The 21,787-nt window shown below is 48.6% G+C and overlaps 1 pseudogene; it reads right to left on the reverse strand.

Moving 5' to 3' along the window:
- Positions 1 to 14,839: 14,839 nt before the first annotated feature.
- On the reverse strand, positions 14,840 to 21,526 carry LOC121480569 (annotated as a pseudogene).
- Positions 21,527 to 21,787: the final 261 nt, after the last annotated feature.

Consider the following 21,787-nt stretch of genomic DNA (forward strand, 5'->3'; position numbering starts at 1 on the left):
AATTTTCAAAACACTTGCATGTTACCTCATTCCAGATGCAGACAACTCTAAAGGCCAAATCACTGAGGATAAGTGGTGTACGGGGCCTTGTGGCCGAAGGAGGTCACATAAAAATTAAAAACCACTAAAGAAGAAATAGTCCATGTTTTCCAGGGGGATGATCGATGCAACCGAAGTAAGATCAAATTACACACACTCACCAGCACAGCATAACACACCCGACGCTTCTGCATACGATGCAGATCCTTCCTGACGGGCGGGCGCTGAACTCCATGCACCCAGCCCCGTTAGTGGGTCTCCAGGGACCCCGGCCTCCGGCTTTCTCCCTAGGCACTGGCTGTGCTCCCACACGACCTGAAGGCAAACAAACAACCCGTCACAGCACCTTTAGACTACGCACATTTGAAATAAAAGCAATATAGATCTGCGCGTGGCTAACATTCAGGCCCCTCACGCAAACAAGAAACCATCTGATCCCAGTCAGTGCTCCATTTCTAGAACAATGTATCTGATCCTGTATTTTAGGAAACCGTGTTTGTTTTATGCTACGTAAAGAACCCTTCTTCTTCACCAGGACTAGCAGGTGAAGGGGATGTTTTGAGATTATCTTCCTTGCCCCAAGATCCTTTTGGCCAGCAAGTGACAAAGAGTAGATCCTTTCCTTAAGGGCTCTATTGTTCGTGGAGGCGGCTGCCCCTACGGAGGAGTCTGGCAAGCAGGATGGTGGCTGGCTGGTCCCGAGATCCCTTGAAATTCTGCTCAGAAAAGACTGCCGGGGTTCAGAATTGACCACAGTGCGCCCTGTGTCAACATTCATTTCTGCCTCTAGCTTCTCAAAGCCATTTTGTGGGCTGAGGATCCTTCCCCTGGCCCCAGGCTGGAGGTGGGGAGAAGGCAGATGCATCGGGGCCCCCATGGCTGAGCTCCTGTCCTGGGATGGGCAGCCAGGGCTTGTCCACGAAGAGCCACTAAAGCTGTGTGACACCGGGCTCCCAGAAGCCACCTGGAGCTCCCTGGCCCGACTCCTTGGGTATCTCGGCTTCAAAGTCCTCTTTGTGTCCAAGGTCCTTCTTGTGCAGGCAGGGATCAGCGGGGAGCCCTGGGGAAGTGTGTTGGCTCCCACGGTGCCATTCAGGAAGGAAAGCTCGCCATTCGTAACACCAAGTCCTGGATTCAGTTGGGCCTACGGGACGAGGGAAGAAGAAACAAATCCAATAGGTGTTTTCCAGTAACTAAATGCCAAGAACAGGCCATGTCCCATGCATCCTCTGCCATCCTGGGCCCCCAGCAGTCAGTAGAAGTGAAATAATAAGTACAATGTAATCATGAGATATATCGGTATCAGCTCCCAACACCTCTCTCCCGCAGATGCCCTCAACTAGCATTTGACGGCGAAGAATCTGAAAGTCAAATGCAACAACATGGTTCTCATAGATCCTGTTGTTCAAGTGATGCCAAGATGTTCACAGATATGACTTGTGGCCTCACTTGAAGTTGCAAATGATGTATTACCAACTACGCAAAAGTAAAAATAAAAAGCCGCCAAAACGTGGTTATAGTTAAGATAAAAATTGGAATAAAAATTCAGTCTTCCAAAGTTCTTTAACATCATGCTAATGATATGTACCTTCAGCTACTGTGAGGCATGTGGGCATTCCAGGCAGACTAATAATTAGACACCTTATAAGTCAATATTCTTTAAATTTAGGGGTACCATTTATTTCTAGTATAGGCCATATGTAGTGGCATGTGGAAAAACAACAAAGAAGGGGGCGACTGCCTATGTAGGAGCTGTGGTGTCTTAATCCCTAGCAATTCCATTCTGGTTTTATTTTATTTTTATTATTTTTATTTTTATATTTTTATTTTTTTTAGACTTTATTTATTCATGAGACACACAGAGAGAGGCAGAGACACAGGCAGAGGGAGAAGCAGGCTCCCCGAGGGGACCCGATTCAGAACTCGATACCAGGATCCCAGGATCACGCCCTGAGCCAAAGGCAGACGCTCAACCCCTGAGGCGCCCAAGTACCCTTCAATTCTTGTTTTAAACTTACAAACCCTACTCAGCAGAACTGCCACCCTAGAGTTACCTGCTCTTTCCTTCCACAAAATAGAATTCACTGGCCCATCTTCCATCCTTGGCCTCTTGGGAGCCTCATCCCCTGCTCCTTACACAACACTCTTGCCCAGAAGATTTCTGGAAAAGACAATGTTCTCTATCTTTTCAGTACCCCTTAGAAAGTGGTGTCCAGGACCCAGCCCTGCCTGGCCCAGTCCTTAATCAAATATCGAAAAGAATGGTACAAAAGAACCTTAAATGCATTTACTAAGTGAAAGAGGCCCATCTGAAAAACCTACATACTGTATGATTCCTACTATCTGACATCTGGAAAAGGCAAAACTATGAAGACCATAAAGAGGTTAGTGGTTGCCAGGGACTGGGGGGAGGGATAACAGGCAGCACATCAGTGAAACTACTCTGTATGATACTACAGGGGGGATACCTGTCACTCCACACCTGTCAAAACTGTTAAAATGTGCAACACCAGAGTGAACCCTAATAGGAACTGTAGACTCTGAGTGATAATGACATGTCTATGCAGGTTCATCGACTGAAGCAAAGCAACCATCCTGGTGGGATGTCGACAGTGGGGGAGGCTGTGCCTGTGAGGGGCAGGGGTATATATGGGACTCTCTGTTCCCTCTGCTCCATTTTGTTGTGAACTTAACACCGCTCTAAGTATTTTTTTAATTTATTGCAAGAAAATAAAAAGAATGGTACACATTTATCTCACCAGGCAAGAAGGAAGAAATCAGAATAAGAAAGCAGGTCTAGAAACGAGTAAATCCCCACACACATGCATATGGTATGTGACACATTTATATGGGCTCCCCTCAATTTTCTCTCTGATAGAAATGATGGAGTGATTATTACCAAACTGCAGAAAGCAAAAAAACTGTTTCCATCAATTCCTTTATAGCATAGAAGTTGACAAATATTTTCTGTAAAGGGCCACACAATCCGTATCTGAGGCCCCGTGGACCTATGGCCTTTCTCGCCACGACTCGACTCTGGCCCGGAGCAGCCATGGACAAGGTGGTAAGTGCGTGTGGCTGAGTTTCAGTCTTGTGCAATTTTCATGTGTCATGACATGTTTCCCCCAAGCATTTAAAAATGTTAAAACTATTCTTAGCTCCCAGGGGCCTTTCACCTCTGAGGGACTCAGATTAAACTGAGGGCTCTTTTCTGCTCCAACACTCAGTTCTCTTACTTCAGCTCCTCAACATCAACACCTCCCTCTATGTCAACTGGAGTCCAGAGACTATCACTTCAACCATTTCCTCGCCAATACGTCCGATTCCCCTCTACCACTCCCTCTCTGGCAAAGCCGCCCTCCGGACCGCTCAGCTCCAAGTCCATCGGCATGCCCGCGTTCTCTGAACTTGTGTCGTGAACTTCAGGCTGCCCAAGAAGCGCCCTTGGCTGTTCAGAGCGACATCCCCGTGAAGGTGTGGCTTCCAGCTTAGGCCCGCCTCCCTGCCAGTCCTGGTCCCTTAGCTACCCATCCTCCACAGGCTGTTGTTTCAAACCTTAAGAACTGTGAAGGTCCTCAGACCTTCACTGGCACAACCTCCCCACAACCCCCCAGCAGAAGGTCTCCCCATCTAGAGTAGACAGAAAACAAAAGCCACCATCAGCTAGCAACTCTCCGTTGTCTGCCACTCAATACACCTGCAACGTCACCATCCTCTCCACAAGGATGTCTGCACTGTGACTTCCATCACCCGCTGCCTTCCTGGCCACCCCAGCTTATCAAGGATTCATTTTTTCCCACTTTGTTATCTCACTTTTCCAATCTTTTCTCTTCCTGGTGCTCCGCCCACTCCTTTGCAAGAGCAGTTAAGCCTTCCCAAGTCTACCTTGAATAATGCATTGCTTCCCCGTCTATCCCCTCCAGCTCGCTCTCTCCTCTCCTTCACAGCCAAGCCTCTCTATAAAATTCATCCACACTCATTGATCCTATTAACCGCCCCCCCCCCTTTCCCCTGCCCACAGCAATACTCTCCCTCCTACCAATCCACTGCCAAGATCATCCACAATCAACTTCTTGTCATTCATTGTTACTGGAGCTTTGGTTGAATTTTGCAAGGCTGACCGTTCTCCTTTACATTTGAAGTCTTCTTCTTTTTAAGCTTCTATGTCAACACATTCTTCTAAATTTTCTGCTTCTTTTCCATCCACCCATTCTTGGTTTCCATTGCAAAAGCCTCTTCCCTTGTCAGTTCATTATATGTTGAGTTTCTTCAGTGCTGACCTGGGGTCCTCTCCTCTTTATACACCCTCCCAGGGCAATCTCATTGGCACCCATGCCTTCAGTTTCATCATCTAAATGATGAAAGCTCCCCAAAGCATAACTACAGTTCATATCTGTCTTTTAAGCTTCATACTTATCTGTTCAACGTTCTTCCAGGAACCAGCTGCTCAAACACAACATGTCCAAAATTGATCTCCCCTCTTGTGCTAATTCTGTTCTGTTTAGTCTTTTCCATTTCTTCAAACACATTAGCCCCATGTTAGTCAAGCAAGAGCATCATTTTTCCTTCTCCATCCCCATGTTATCCATTCCCATGCACTCTGCCTCCCAGAGAGTTCTTAGATCTTTCTGTATCTCCAAGTACAATGCCATTAACCCTAGGTCAGGCTCTTGCATCTTTCATCTGAATTATGGCAATGGTCATATGAGGCTCCCACGGATGCTCTTACCTCCCTCCTCTACAATCCCTTCTCCACTCCTCTACAAGAGGAGCTTCAAAAACAGTTTTCATCATGTCAGATGGCTGCTTACCTGGCCCCTAGTGTCAATTATTTGACACTAGGTAGATATAAAGTCTTACCAAGAAAATTCAAAAAGACTTTCATCATTTGGTTGGCCATTTCTGCAAACTTTTAAAGGGAAGGAAATGTCAACTTTCCTTTCTTAGAGAAAGGTCTAAGATCCTTAGACCACATAGCACAACTGAGTGTAACATTAATGTAGAAATGCAGATGTGTGTAGTTCGAGTGAATAATTTCTAGGAGAAACATAATGCTGAGTGATTGAGAGACATCCCTTAAGGGAGAAGAAGGCTCCTCTTGCCAAAAAATAAATTGAAACGCACTTGTAGGAATTCTAATCATTTAGAGCTCATCTTTCCAAGAAATATTTGTAAAATGTTATAAATTGAGAGCTAGCTTTTTCAAGTTTCAGGGAATGCTAGCAGTTATCTTGAATATAAAGGTCATTTGTCACTCATTTGACTCTAAACACTTGAGAAACAAGAGAATATACATCACTGAAAAATGATGAAGCTGTTTAAGAACAGATTCACATCATGAAGGGAAAATAATATTGTCTCTTACTAGAAGTGACTGTAAGAGATAAGAGATAGCAAAAGAGAATTTTTCCTACACTGAGAAAAAATTAAATGAAAACAAATTATACAGATAAGAAACCCAAAAACAATACCAAACTTGGTTACCAAAGAGTTGAAACCAGTCCCTTCCAACTAACTGATCTTAAAGTCACTTAATCTAACTGATTAACCAAAGCCACCGGTGTTAACCTGCTTTTCAATGAAAGTGAAAACCTTCTAAGCAATAGCCTCTGGGTGTTCTTTCAGGGAGTATTGAGTGAGAAGAAGAGCAGGGATAGGAGAGAGAGAAAGAGAGAGACAGAGAGAGAGCATGTGTGTGTGTGTGCGCGTGCGCACGAGTTGCTGTCTGGGGTACATTATGGATATGGATGGAGAATGGAAAAGAAATAAGAGATAAGGAACAAAGAGGGAGGACTAGAGTCTGAGTGTGTACTGCTGAGAGATTTGGAAATGAGAAAGGACCCTCAAGAAATGTTACAGAAGAAAATGAATTACTTTCTTCGTGAGAGGCTATGTTCTTTCATTTTTCACTGGCTAATGAGGAACATAAGGACAACTTAGCTAAATGTCTGTTGATAAAATGAAAAGAATCACATGCTTCCTTCTGCCAATCTAGCTTCTGGAATATACACCTTTTTCTGAAGAGACAGACTTATTTCCTGAAAACAAGCAGTCAATCAACCCATGTTTCAGAAATAGCTGTCTACCTACTAGTCTACTGGAAATAGATATTTACAACAAAAATACCAAAAAGATGCAGAGTCATAAACTCCCAAAGTATATGGTGCAAGAATACAAAAATATGTAACCAGTTGTGTATTACAAAAATTTCCATGTAAAATGTACACCAAATGGGAGTGAATGTGCACTTGAGCTTCATGGCAGATTCCATAGAGAAATTGCTATTTGAGCTGAACCTTAAAGGATGGATAAGTAAAAAAGAAGAGAAAGACATCTCTGGACAAAGGACAGCTTAGCCAATACATAGATGCAGGATATCCATAAAATGAAATATTTTCAACCTAAACAGGAATGAAATTCTGACACATGCTACACGGATGAACCTTGAAAACATTATATTCAGTGAGCCAAGCCAGACATAAGGATAATTATTAAATCATTCCACATATGGAAGGTGTCTAGGACAGGCAAATTTATAGGGACACAAAGAAGAATAATACAGGTTACCAGGGACTGAGGGAGGAGAGAATAGTGGGTTATGGTGTAATAGGTACAGTTTCTATTTGGTGTGATTAAAAAAAAAAAAAAAAGGTCCTGGAAACAGACTGTGGCAATGGTTGTGCAACGTTGTAAATGTACTTAATGGCACTGAACCAAACACTTAAAAATGGTTCAAGTGATAAACTTTATGCTCTGTGTATTTTATGACAATAAAAAAAAATACCTGGGTGTAGGAGTGAGCCTAGAGTTCTGGAAAGAAAGTTGGGATAGCCATAAACTTAGCAGTCATTTAAAAATATATTCAACTGTGATGTGCTGGATAAAAGAGGATGCCTAGAGCCAGAGTGAAGAGTTAGAATGTTGTAATAATGCACATTTAAAGCTATGTGGGCTAAACGAAGGGAGAAAAGGAATGTCCCCAAAGGAAAACTACAACAGTTGGGTGTGACTGAATGTGGGGCTTCTGGAAAAAGGGGCTTTAATAGTGATGATGTTTCAAAACCAGAGCAAATGAAGAGAGAGTGGCCAGAGCTGGAAAAGATGGAAGAGACTTAGGTTTTGCTTGGACTGAATGAAGATGAGGATTAGACATTATGCTCAAATCATCTTACAGGGGGCTGGAAATAAGCTAAATAAACAAATCAATAAGCTAAAGCTCAAGAGCTAGAGATGCAAACACAGGAGTAAGGAGGACAAAGATGATACTAAATCCATAGGATGCTCTGTATTTCTTAATCTTAGGGAAATCTTTGGTCAAGGACAGCAGTTCTCAACTTCTCAAACTTCTCAGCAGTTCTCAAACTTCACTCCCCAGAGGCATGTGACAAGGTTTGGAGACACATTGGTTGTCAAAACTGGGGTGGGAGGTGGGGAGGGGTCGTTGTTACTGGCATCTAGTGGCAGAGCCAACAATGCTGCTAACATCAGCAATGCACAGGACAATCCTCCACAACAAAGAATCATCTAGTCCAAAATGTCAACACCACCACGGATGAGAAAACCTGATTCAGGGTCAGGAAGAAAAAGGTGAGCGCTTGGGAAGAAATAGCAAAGGGACAGCCAGACAGAGAAGATAAACTGCTGAGTTAAAGAGCTGGGTTATTGGAGCCTACAGAGGAAAGACTTTTGAGGTAGGAGTGGTCAACATTTACTGATGCTGGTGGACTTAGAGCAAAAACTCTTCCAGGATCTGTGCGAGAGGTGAGCATGCAGGGCAAACAGCAGCCCCCATGATAGGAGAGACAGACAGACAAATACAGAGAATCACAGCTTCTCAGAGCAGAGCCTCACAAGTGGAAGCCACAGCAGGAACCAGTACTAGGCGAGAGAAACCTCAGCCATCACTGAGGAATGCTAGAAGGCTCAGTGTAGACAACTCTGTGAGTTAAAAACTCCAGGGGGACCCAGTCACAGAGGGGCCCTGCAAGCTTGTGAAACTTTCTTCCAGGAGCTTAACCAGATGCTCACAATAAATATCAGAGAAAATAAAATCTCTTTGTGCTTCTGAAAGGGAAGGAGAAAAAGTACCACTCTTAAACACACCAGAAAACTGTGTTTTTAAAAGGTCTGTTCTCAGAGAAAACTAGTTAAGCAGAACCTAACCCTGATAGGTACAACCAGAGCCTAACTGACCTAGGGGAAGGGAAATACTCCATTCCAGTGGATTCTAGCCATCCTCTCCTGCCAAAGGAGGGAGAAAAAAAATTAAAAATACTGGTGAATTCACAGCCCCAGGCAAAGACTGCATGCAGTGTATCATCATAGAGAGCTTCCCGTCCCCCAATTCCTCACCACATCACATAAGGCCTGTTTTCAGCAGTTCTTTTACCTGCTGCAATACGTCTGGCTAGTAAAAACAAAATATAAAAGCAAACCAAAAAACCAGGCATAATTAAAGGTAAAAAACACAATTTGGAGAGGGAGAGTAAGCATCAGAACCAGGCATGGCAGAGTTGTTGGGATTATCAGGCCAGGAATTTCAAACAGCAACGATTAATGTACTAAGGGCTCTCATGGATAAAGTAGACAGTGCACAAGAACAGATGGGCAGTATTGACAGAGATAGAAACCTGAAGAAAGAACGGAAAGAAACGCTGAAGATAAAAAATGACAACAATAACACTGTAACAGAAATCAAGAATGCCTTTAATGGGCTTACTAGTAGAGTGGACATGGCCGAGGAAAGAATCCTGAGCTTGAGGGAACCTCAGAAGAACTTTCAAAACTAAAAATCAAAGAGAACAAAGACAAAAAGCCAGAACAGACTATCCAAGGACTGTGAGACAGCTACCAAAAGTGTGATAGACGGATAGTAGGAAGACCAGAAGGCGGGAAAGAGAGAAAGGAACACAAGAAATATTTGAAATAACAATGATTGAAAATGTTCCCCAAATTAATGTCAGAAACCAAACCACAAATCCAGGAAGCTCAGAGAACACCAAGCACAAAAATTCCACAAAAGCTACACCTTGACACATTGTTTTCCAAACTACAGAAAATCAAAGATAAAGAAAAAAATCCTAAATGACACCAGGAAAAAAAAAAAAAAAGACAAGAGTGGGGCACCTGCATGACTCAGTCAGTTGAGCATCTGACTCTTGTTTCCTGCTCAGGCCATGATCTCATGGGTCCTGAGACCAAGCCCTGCATCTGGCTCTGTGCTCAGCAGGGAGTCTGCTGGAAGATACTCCCCCTTTGCCCCTCCTCCCACTCACGTGCTCTCCCTCTGTCAAACAAATTTTTAAAGTCTTAAAAAAAAAAGGAGAGAGGTGAATCACATCTCACTTTTCAACAACTATGCAAGCAAGAAAAGAATGGAGTGAAATCCCAACCTCGAGATCCATATACTATCAATTCTCCTCCAAAAGTGGAGGAGAGGGATCCCTGGGTGGCACAGCGGTTTGGCGCCTGCCTTTGGCCCAGGGCGCGATCCTGGAGACCCGGGATCGAATCCCACGTCGGGCTCCCGGTGCATGGAGCCTGCTTCTCCCTCTGCCTGTGTCTCTGCCTCTCTCTCTCTCTCTGTGTGACTATCATAAAAAAAAAAAAAGTGGAGGAGATTAAAAGGCCTCAAACAAAGAGAAATTGAAGGGATTTGCTTGCTGGTAGGCCTGCCCTGCAAGAAACATCACAGGTCCTTTGGAGAGAAGCAAAATAATAAGGTCAGAAACTTGAAAAGAAGAGCACTGAAGAAGAAATAAGTGAAGGTAAATGAAAAACTTCTATTTTTCTCATTCTTTGTTGATCTAATGAAAAAGTTTATTTGAAATAGTAGCACCAGCATTTAACTATGTTGCTTATGTATAGATCATAGATAGCACTGGATGCACATGGAAAAGAAGAGAGACCTCAGGTCAATAACCTGAAGGTTCCACCTTAGGAAACTAGAAAAAGAAAAGCATATTAAATCCAAAGTCAGCAGGGACTGGGTGGCACCCAGTCGGTTGAGAATGTGACTCTTGATTTCCGCTCAGGTCATGATCTCAGGGTTGTGAGATCGAGCCCCGTGCCATGCTTCACGCTCAGCACAGAGTCTGCTTGTCCCTCTCTCTCTGCACGCTCTCTCATTCTCTTTCAAATAAATAAAGAAACAAAATCTGCCTCAAAAAGCCTAAAGTAAGCAGAAGAAAGGATAATTAGACCAGAAACCAGTGAGATTGAAAGCAGGAAATAGTAGAGAAAAATCAATGAAATCAAAAGCTGGTTCTTGGAGAGCTGCGTGGATTCTAACTCGGGTACCAGTTGTCGAGGATTCAGAGCTGAGCCCCAGGACTGGAGGAGGGCGAGCCAGGCACGAGTTCCAGCTCATTCAGCAGAATACACCGGGAAGAGCCGCCAGGAAGGATGGCTGGTGACCGGGGTCTGTGTTGAGACTCAGTATCTTGGGTTGTACTGCGTCGGGCTCGTGTACTGGTGTAACTGGGCCCCGCCGCCAGGTCCGTGAACAAGACGCCACCACGTGGGACAGGCGGTGAGGCGCGTGTGAACTTCCCCATGTCATTCATCTTGGGAGGCAGCCAACCCTTGTCAAGAAGGACCTGGAAGGTGGGCCCTCCAGGGGCTAAGAGGGCACCTCCCTTCTCTGGCTGTGCCTGGCCTGACGCAGCTCCTGGTGACGGGTGTGGAGAACACACAGAGGAGACCTGGGAAAGGATCTCAAGGTCACATCTTGGCCAACGAGCTCTGAACGGTGACACCCAGAGGTGCCTGGGATTTACCTTCCCTCACAGAATCCTGTGTTGTTTCCCCCTTTTATCCTAAAATTTTCAGAAAGACCTTATGGAAAATTACAGCTTGGTTTCAGCAGCGTTGTGGAGACACTGGCAAGGGCCTGCCCACAGGTGCGGAGTGGCCGTGGCAGCGGTTACGGTGGAGGAGAGCCAGCCTGCAGCCTGTGCCAATCGTCTAGGACTTATGGGCAACACAACCAGAGACCAACGGGCTGGTGAGGAGAGCAGGGGGAAGGGACTGAGGCTCCTCCAGTGCACCCGAGAACGTGCATCTCAGGGACTATGCACACCACCAAGTGACATACTGGCTTCTGTGACATCACGATCTTTACCTCCTTTCCGGCTGTTCCTTCTCCCATTCCTTCACTCCCTCTTCTTCTTTCCCCACTCCTGGAGTGTGGACATTTTGTAGGTTTGGCCTCCATCTCTTCTCATCCTGCCCCTGTTCCTTGATACTAGCACTTCTTCCCAGGGCTTCTTCAGCCCAGCCTATGTCCCTAGTCCAAGCTCCAGCTCTCAGAGGCCACCTGACTGGATATACGTCCCTGAATGACCTACAAGCATCCTAAACTCAGTGTGTCCAGGTTCATCACCACCTCCTTCTTTTCTACCCCTACATCTCATTCATTTCCAAATCTGTTAAGTCTAACCCTGAAATATAGTTCATATTTAACCTCACGTTTCCACTGTGGGTCCCCTTACTCAAAACTTTGCTGGCTCCTACTGGATGACTGAAGTCACTGGATGGGTCGGTCTAGTGTTCATCCAATCTACCCTATGTGATGGTACCAGGGTTATCATCCTAAACTGTACACTATCATGTCTGCCCCTCCTCAAAAAACACTAATGAATGCCTCTCTAACGCCTGTCCTATATCCTCCTGTACTCACACTCAGTGGGCCAACAGTCATTCTCCTAAACTCCTTTGAACTCTCCAGCCCTACACCCTGCTACCCTCTAGTTCGGTCATCCTCCAAGTCACACATCCCCCAAACAACTTTTCCAAACTTGGTCAAATTAACCCTTTCAGTCCCTACACTCAAGGTGAGGACAGAGAATTTACCGTAGGCCACTTGCCATTCCAGGCACTTGTGGGAAATCGGGCGTCCCATCAGCAGCGTGATGTCACACAGAACCCCTAACCAAAGGGCAACTGCAGGAAAAGCACAGGGACAAAGGAGAACTGCTAGAGAGGGAAGGGAAGAATCAACCCACCATGCACTTGCAGCCGTGAAGAACAGACTGAAACAGGGCCGAGGACAGGGCCTGGCCCAGGACAGACACTCAGGAAGTGTTTGGTGAATGAAGAAGCATGGACACACTTAATCATTTATTGACATACTCATCCATTTACTGAGCATCCACTATGTCCCCTAACATCACTCTCATCAAAAATACACATCCTAGACCCTGAGAAGCATCAGACCATCTGTACTGGCAGGAGGTCACGTGCATCTGGCGAAACAGCTAGTGGCCTCCTGACACACGCAGTCATCGCATTGCTTCTGCACAATCTCCTACAGCTCCTACTGTGCAGAGCATCTCCACTTATATTCTCTTTTTTGATACAACAAATTCCTACTGTCAGTGCCACTCACAGCCCCCATCAGTGATTGCTGATTGCAGTAAGGATAAAATAGAAGCTAGTTAGCAAGGCTCTGGTTCATTCACACAAGAATGTAGCTGCCTGCCATGTGCCAGATACTGTTCTGGGTCCTGGGAACACAGAAGTGGGTGAAGGGCCTCCTGCCCTCATGTGCTTACCTTCCGACGGCTGAACATAGTCCATAGGCAGGTGTGGTCTCCAGCCACCTGCTCATCTGCCCCGAGCTCCTCTTTTCACCCCAGCCACAGAGAACCTCAGGCAGCCTTCTGCACGCGCCCTGCTCAGGGAAGGCCACACCACACACTGCTCTTCGGAAGAGACAGTGGGTGACCCTTCTCCATCTGGCTACTTCCTTCTGGGCTGTCCAGCCTCGGCAGGCCCAGGAATCACTCCTCAGGAAGCTTTGCCCATCACCCGCCCTCCGAGGGGCTAGCACGCCCACATGCGTCCGTTCTGCCCTCAGGAAAGGTTATTCGTGGAGAGGCTAAGTGGTGGTTCTCCCCTGAATGGGCGTTATTTCCTTCCTTCTGGTCAACATCAGTCATCTGGGCCACCCTGCATTTGTTCCCCTACTGATCTTCGCTGGGAGCCCCCACCCTCCCCTGGGAGTCCCAAGAGCGTCTGACTCCACAGACAACCCAGGTGTGGAGAGCAGAGCCTCTGCCTCAGAACTGCGCTACCCCCACGGGATCCCAGGCCCTCGGAGGCAGTAACTGGTTCAGAGGAGAGAATCTGATCCAAGTTGGTCGGGTTGATCTGAGAAACAGGAGCAGTTAAAAATGTGCCCCCTGCTGTACATACATACGACATGTATGATTGAGGTTGATTTTATTTTATTATAGGTTGATTTTATTTTATTATTCACTGAGGTTGATTTTATTTTATTATTTTTAAGATTTTATTTATTTATTCATGAGAGACCCAGAGAGAGAGGCAGAGACACAGGCAGAGGGAGAAGCAGGCTCCCTATGGGGAGCCCCATGCGGGACTCGATCCCAGGACCTGGGGCACGCCCTGAGCCGGAGGCAGAGGCTCCACCGCTGAGCCCCCAGGCATCCCAGTGAGGTTGATTTTAAATGCTGGAGATGAGCCAGGGCTGAAGGAGAAAGTTTAGATGCCTTGGAAATTGCTGCGTTAAATCAGAGACGACTGACAGAAACAGTCCCCGTCCACCTTAGGTGAACAGGAAAGCAAACAAGTGAGAAATCTTTTCATATAGAATCAGTGTGGTTCAAACTCAAAGCAGATAACAAAATTAATCAAAGGGAAAGACTATTCATCTTCTATCCTGTTATTCCTTGACCCAATGGGCCTTAAAGGGGTTTCTGACCTTTTCTCAAGGACAGAAGCCACAGAACATTGTACTGTGGGTGTCATGTGCACGCCCTGCCGGTACTCACCCACACACGCATGTACACGCACCGAGCACCTGACGATAATGGGTAACTGCCTGGGCTCTGGAGCTAAGCAGACACTTCCCTACCTGGGTCTTGTGTTTTAGGCAATTAACGGAGTGCCCCGGTTTTCTAATCTGCAAAATGGGAGAAATAGTGCCTCCCTAGGTTGTTACAAGAATTAAAGTAATCCAGGTAATAACACTTAGTCTAGGCCAGGACAGATAACAAGAGCTAAAATTGCATCCTGGGCACCATCTTAAGCACTTGAAGCATTATGTCATTCGTGTGCCTGAGTGGCCACTCACACTCTGGGAAGATGCTACGACTCCCTCCATCGTGCTACTGAAGGAACCAAGGCTTAGCCAGGCAGCTACTAGGTGCCAGGCCCAGCTGCCACAGAACACCGGGCAAGAGACAACACATGGGAGTGATCATGATAGTGCCTGGCTTAGACGGGATGCTCACAGGAGAAGGCTTTAATATCAAGAATTTCTTTTTAAATTAAGGGGTTCTAACCATCTAATCTGATTAGGAATAAAACTGACTGTGATACAAGCTGCTTAAACATTAAGTCGCCAGGGGAAAAAATGAAGTCGACAGGACTGCAAACTTCACATCCCCAACTGTAATCAACAGCTTCAGCTTCCTTAGGTCAGACGGAAAAGCCTACACTACTCCTGAACCCAAAGCGTGGACAAAGTATTTGCAGTTTCAAAGGACAGGCTGAGAAATGGGATGTCCTCTGATTCCCCCACGAACCACCTGCATGACCTGCAAACTCACAGAGGGTGAACTCCATTATCTGACAGATGAGGGGGGTTTATTAGATCAATGACTCTCGGCCCTGACACGACATCTGAGCCATCCTAGGCGTCCCCAGAGATGCTGATCTAACTGGCCTGGGGTGCAGGCCCATGGGAATTTTTGCAGTCCCTCCCCAGGGATTCTGGTGGGCGACCGAAGCTGAGAACCACTGCATTAAATCATCACTAGGCCCACCTCAGCTGTCAAGCCACACAGTCCCATGTGCGTCTATAAGGATCTGAGGCAAACAGGAATGAACACCTGAAGCAGAACCTCGTGCCATCAGAGTCCTGTGTTGCCACCTGGTGCGGCTGATGGGGACACATGGACGCAGTAGAAGAGGCACCAGCTGGCTGATCTCTTGAACCTTGAACTGCAGCACCGAAGACTCTTTGGGTCCGCTGACACTCTGGGGGGCAGCTGCTTGAGTGACAACTGCAGAGCAAAGCTCTCGGTGGCGCAGAGCACAAAGAAACGGAAGTTGCTCTTCCGCAAGTGGTTCCTCCTGCAGGATCAGCCCACAGGCTGAGGGCATCCTCGTTGTTACCAAACTGCAGTCGAGGGTGACTCTCGGGATCTCGGTGCCACAGTGCACCTGCCTCGCACCCCAGACGGGCGTCCGGCCGTCCAGACTGTAGAACTCCTGACCGGCAAGAATGTGGGGACAGGCGCTCCTGGGCACTCGCGGCGGGCAGCAGGGCCACGGCCACGGCCAGCGCCGCAGGGAGTCAGGGACCCAGAAGAGCCGCTCCCCCCCGAGGCTCTGGCGCAGGAGGAGCAAAACAGATACCCCGGGAACGGTGACACTGGGAGCGGCCCTTGTCGCACCTCCCGGACCGGCCCACTCTACACGGAAGGGCCGGAGCTCTGGGCCAAGGCCGTGCCGGGGCTGCTGCAGGGCGGGCTGCGGAAGGGGGCCTGTGGCCAGCAGGTGGGTGACAGTGGCAGCCAGGGGTCCCGATGCTGTCACTCTGACCCCTGAGCCACGGATGGCGTGCCCGTCTAGCTCTGCCTCTAACCAAGGAGCAGGCGGTTCCACCGCGAGCCCGGAGCCCCCGTGCACCCGCAGCCCCCCGAGCACGCTCCTACCCCGCCCTTGCCGGGGCCACACGGCGGACGAGGCTCAGGGAGGGGGCCGCCAGCCGCGGCCGAGGTCACCCCCCCCCCCCGCCCCAGCGGAACTGCGTGTCGGCCGCCCCCCAGCTCTGTTTCATTTCAAAACCTGTAAGCCTGAGAGCCCCCCAAGTGGGTGGTAGGAGGGAGGAAGGAAGTGACCCCGCAGAAGGGAAGAGTCCAGCCGCCTCTCTGCTCGCTGGCCACCAGCACCTGCTGCGTTGAGACGACGCCCAGTCTACGGCCGGCCGGGCTCTGACCGCCTCCTGCATCTCTGCTTGCAGTAGCCTGCCAGCCACCTGAGTACAATGACTGCTTCAAAACAATTCTCGAAACTGGTCCCCGTGCCAGGATTTCCCCCTCCTTGTCTTTTTTTGTCACCGGACAACTGAAGCTACAGCACTGAGGAGAAGACACTCCATCTAAATGATGCGAGGTGTTCCCTGAAAACGATCTGCTGTGATGTGGAGTCTGAGTGCATGTAGTGAAATGTTGCAAAGAAAAAGATGTTGCATAAAAAATATCCGCCTTCATTCACGCTGATCCTTCAGGAAGAGTGAGAGCTTCCCAGTACCGAAGTACAGCATGATTGCTCAGATCTGTTGAGGATCTTAGGCACCCGTCATATTGAGGACGTGTATTTACCCCAGGGACTTAGTGCGCTGTTGACTCTTAAAATGAATAATCTTCAATAAGAATATTCAGGTTCTAAACACAACACCCACCCTAATGTGTTCTGGAAATCCATTTGAAAATAATTTGCTATTCAGATAGCTATGCTCCTAAAGGGGTGTGGACATGCACATTTTTCTAAACAGAATTTTTAAGATGAGCTACTTATTAGTACTTATCAACGGAACTTGTTGTGACAATCTTATAATTTAAAAAGCACATTTGTGGGATCCCTGGGTGGCTCAGGGGTTTAGCGTCTGCCTTCAGCCCAGGGTGTGATCCTGGAGTCCTGGATCGAGTCCCACATCAGCTCTCTGCACAGAGCCTGCTTCTACCTCTACCTGTGTCTCTGCCTCTGTGTGTCTCTCATGAATAAATAAAATCTTTAAAAAATTAAAAAATAAAAAGCACTTTGTGATTTTATTTTATTTTTTTTTGAGTTTACATTTTTTAATCTTTTTTAATAATAAATTTATTTTTTGTTGGTGTTCAATTTACCAGCATACAGAATAACACCCGCACTTTGTGATTTTAAATATGACTTAACTTATACTTCATGTAGGCCGATTCCTTTAATAGTTTTTTTTAATCTTCTGTACTTTTTTTTTTTTAAGATTTTATTTATTCACTCATGAGAGACAGAGAGAGAGAGAGAGAGAGAGAGGCAGAAACACAGGCAGAGGGAGAAGCAGGCTCCATGCAGGGAGCCCAATGTGGGACTCGATCCCGGGTCTCCAGGATCATGCCCTGGGCTAAAGACAGTGCCAAACCGCTGAGCCACCGGGGCTGCCCTCTTTAATAGTTTAATAACCAAATTTAAAGTCAAATATTGTATCATGGAAAGGAATCAATTCTATTCAGGTTTCTTTTCTGAATCAAACCTACACTTCCAATCATTTGAGTTTCATAAATCCTATGGTTTTTGCACTGGAAAAATATAGAAATATAGTTGAAAGCAAATGAACTGTTCTTTAATTATCACAGTAATTCAATTCATTTTGCTTCAACTTTCCAGAAGTCATTAGTTTTTTTTTTTAAAGCCATTATAGTTCTCAGTCTTTAAAACAACTCCATTCACATCCCACATTAGCATTGGCAGGTGATAACTCCCTCATCTCTCAATAGGACACTCTCCCCTTTTCTCTGTCCTTCCACCCAGAGCTGGCTGTACTTGGGCACTTTCAACTTCAGACATGGTTTTTGAAATATCCTTTGCAACTCTGGAAATAACTCTGAAGATTTAAGGAAAAAAAAAATATCCCCCTGAGACAAAGGTATTAACTCACAGCATTTTGCACAAGGCAAGTACTGAAGCCCTCATGCAGGAACGGGCTTGCTTCTTTGTGTTGTTTTAATCTTTTATTCAGTGCAGAAACATACTTTTTTCCTCTTGAGGTTGTCACTTCTGTCAGGACTGGGAAGATGTCATCAATCTGATGGCAGCCAAAGTGCCAAGAACCACAGAGGGTAGGGGCTGGGGAGCCACCAATCTCCTCTCTGGCTGGTTGCCTTTGCAACTATTTTTCGGGGACAACCTGAAATGTTGACCCTGAGGGTAACCGCCTCCCTCCTCCTCCCTCCCTGCCTGCCACCCCCCACAACGGCCAGGTTCTCAGCTGAGGCTCCGTCCCTACTGTGCTCTTTATTTTTGCAAGCTGCTTCCACTGAAGGCACAGATGAATATACGAGGAGAAATCATGAGCTTTGACTCCTAGAACCAGGACAGCTGACACCCCGCTAACTACCTTATTTTTCTTAAACTTGGCAAAGATCCCGGGTCTGTCAGTCACGGGCTCCTGGATGGCAGCCTAGGGGTCAGCTCCTCCCGGCAAAGTGGAGGGGCCGGTGACAGGTACTACAAGGATAGGCAAGAAATGAGCTAGTTACGAGGACTTGGAACCGTGGACAGCCACCGGGCTCTGTCCCTGGGGCAAATCACACACCAGAGCAGGATACGTTAAAACTCTGACATCCCGCTGCCACTGCAAGACAACTTGGACAAAGTTTCTTTCTCTAACTTATAAAATGTGTTTATGCGTCCCACTACAGAGAGCCAGACACTGTGCGGGGGCAGAGAAGAGATAATCACCAGGACCCACTTTGGAGGAGCACCCAGAGAGAGGCCATCAGAGCTGCAGTAAGGTCACCGCGGGGTGCCATGGAAACCCCTAGCAGGAGCCCCGAATCTAGGGGAGAGGGCCAAGGAAGCCTCCAGGGGGAGGAGGAGACGCTACTGGAAGGAAGGGGCCAGGCAGGCGAGGAGACTGGGTTGGGGAGGGGGAGGAGTTCCCAGGGGAGGAAGCTGATGGGGACCTGGAGCAGAGGGTGGGGGTCCTGACCCACTGGCCAAACTGCGAGCAGTTCAAGAGGGCTGGAGGGTGGGGACAACAAAGGGGGAAGGTGGCAAGAGGCTGGAAAGGCAGCCAGGCCTCACAGGTCACCCCGAAGGCTTTGGGGGTTTTTGGATGGGAACAGAACCATGGACAAGTTGGCTTGGAAAAGGAGGTTGTGCTTTGGCGAAACCGTGGACAGGAGCAACAGATGGAAAGTCAACGGACGGTGGTCGGTGGGATGTGGCCGAGGGCCGCAGGGGGCTCCAGGGGCCTCCCAGGGGGTGACGGCGGGCTACCCGCCCAGGTAGGGAGCCCCAGGGGAGAGCAGCCGGGGTGGGGATGGGCGTGCAGGTGGGACGCGGCGGGGGGCGGGGTGCAGCCCGCGGACCTCAGGTGAGATGTGAGCAGGGCAGCGGCCCACGGTCTCCGGGTCACGGGGCAGGCAGGCGGGCGGTGACCCCGGCTCCTGTGGCGGCATCTGGGGAGGCGGGGAGTGAGCACGCTAGGCCCTGTGTGTCCAAGCTTAGGGGCTCGGGGAGCGCGCCAGCCAGCCCCCCGCCAGAACCCCAGAACCGCTCCCTTCCCGCCTAAGCGAACACCCAGGAAGCACCAAGCAGACCTCAGAGCCCTTCAAACCCCCCGCCCCCGGCTCCCCCAGACGCCCTGAAGTGTGACTCCTTGTGTGATGCTCAGCTGCCGCGAGGCTGGCGGGCAGAGCCGGGCAGCAGCGGAGACAGGAGACAGGAGACAGGTGCTGGGAGGGCCGCGCCCTGCTCACCCAGTCCCCGTCCCTGTCCCGTCCCTGTCCCTGTCCCCGCAGAGGGCGCCGCACAGATCTGAGTGAAGAGGAATCCGGCCCTCTGCGGAAGGGAGGGAGGGAGGTTAGGAGGAAGGGAGGGAGGAAGGGAGGGAATCCTGGGCAGGTTAGGGGATCGTCCTGCGGCTTAGCCCCAGAGCCCAGACTTCTGGTTCTTAAGCGATGCTTCCCCCCCCAAGAGGGGCCACGCATGCAGCATGTGTACCTGCCGCTCCTCGGGTAGGGGCTGCGGGTTCACGATGGAATATCACTCGGCTATAAAAAGGGGATGGAATCTTGTCATTTCCAGCAATATGGATGGACCTACAGCATATGATACTAAGTGAAATAAGTCAGAGAAAGACCGTATGATTTTACTTCTATCTGGAATCTAAAAAAAGGAAGGAAGGAAGGAAGGAAGGAAGGAACGAAGGAAGGAAGGAACGAAGGAAGGAAGGAAGGAAGGAAGGAAGGAAGGAGAAAGAAAGAAAGAAAGAAAGAAAGAAAGAAAGAAAGAAAGAAAGAAGAAAGAAAGAAAGAAAGAAAGAAAGAAAGAAAGAAAGAAAAGAAAAGAAAAGAAAAGAAAAGAAAAGAAAAGAAAAGAAAAGAAAAGAAAAGGAAAGAAAAGAAAAAAGGAAAAGAAAAAGAATGAGCAAACAGAAACAAACTCACAGATACAAAGAACAATCTGTCGGTTGCCAGGGGCAGATGGGGAGGGAGGAAGAGGCATAAACTTCGAGCTATAAAGCATTAAGACGAGGGGGTGTGATGTACAGCCCAGCACAGGGCACACAGCCGGTACCGCTGTAGGACTCGGCACGGTGACACGTGGTGGCTGGATTCAGAGCGGTGATCACGCCTCAATATACAGAAATGCTGAGTCAGTGGGCTGTACACCTGAAGCTAATAGAATATTTTATGTCAACTACACATCAATAAAATAAAAATAAAATAGAGATTAGCCAATAACGGCCTGACACTGGCCCCGTTGCTTCTGTAAATGGTTTTATTGGACCGCCCGAGCTCATTCATTCCCGTGTCGTCTTTGGCCCTTTGTCGGCTACACCCGCAAAGCTGCAGCGACAGAGACCATGCGGCCCACAGAAAGGCTTCACCTGTTTTCTCTCTGGCCCTTCATGGTCACGTAAGGTCTAGGACGCAGACTAGCTGCCGGCCTCCCGTCACAGGCTTGGTGACACGCTGAGGCCCGGGTCTGACAGGGCCTTCGTCCGCACACCGTGCTGCCCACTGCTTTTCCCTGCATCCGGGGGACTTACCGATCGGATTGAGTTCGGAGTGGGGAGCGGTCCCTGCGGATTCCCCGCGATCGTGCTGCAAGCGGTGAGCGTCTCGGCGTGTCCAGCCTCCCTGCGTCACCACCAGGCCCTTCAGCGGGACGTCAGAGGTGTCATCCTACTGCTCCTAAAGCCACGGTCCCCCGACATCTTTATGGCAGTCCCTCCAGCCACCACCCCTCAGGCCTCGACCCTCACCTCCGCAGGCACAGGCCCCGACCCGCCGGGGCAAGCTCTTCCTGCAGCCTCAGTCCTCGGACTCCCCTTCACGGGTGGGCGGCCACGCCAGAATCCGACTCGTTTTACCTGCATTTGCCTCTGGCCCCTCCTCCTTAGACAAGTATTCTTTGCACAACTTATGAATCGTGAATATTTACATGAAAGGCGAAGCCCGAACTCCGCAAGGGCCTTTCCCAGGTCTCCTCCGCACACACGTCTGCGCCAGCTACGCGGCGTTGCTGTGCCTCGCGCTGTCCTTCCTCAAGGGCCGTCCCAACTCCACGTGCTCCTCCTCAAACAAGTAAGAAGAAAGAGGCGTACACAGACGGGGAGCGTGTCCCCCGCCAGCCTGTCCTCCCCGGGGCCTTGCTCCTCACCGCCAGCTCCCCAGAGGAGCCGCAAACTGCTGCGCACGGGGCGGGCGCCGGGCCGGTGCCGCCACTGCTTCCTGAAGGCTTGCATCACTGAGACCCTAGAGTGCTTCTTTATGTGACGTATCGACATTTGGAAAATGAAAAAAAATGATATTACAAGTTCACGATCCCCGAGTAAGAGACGCAGTGTAGCAGAAACACGTGCTCAGAGCGCCTGGCGGCTCCGTCACGAGAGGCATGAAGTCCTGCCCCAGGCTGGGTGCGGGGCCTACGCGGAAGACAGTACACACACGTCTGTGCACGTGCACACGCACCCCTACGTACATATAGACACACCCAGAGGAACCTG

Source organism: Vulpes lagopus, chromosome 22 (assembly GCF_018345385.1).
Source record: "Vulpes lagopus strain Blue_001 chromosome 22, ASM1834538v1, whole genome shotgun sequence".
NCBI lineage: Eukaryota > Metazoa > Chordata > Mammalia > Carnivora > Canidae > Vulpes > Vulpes lagopus.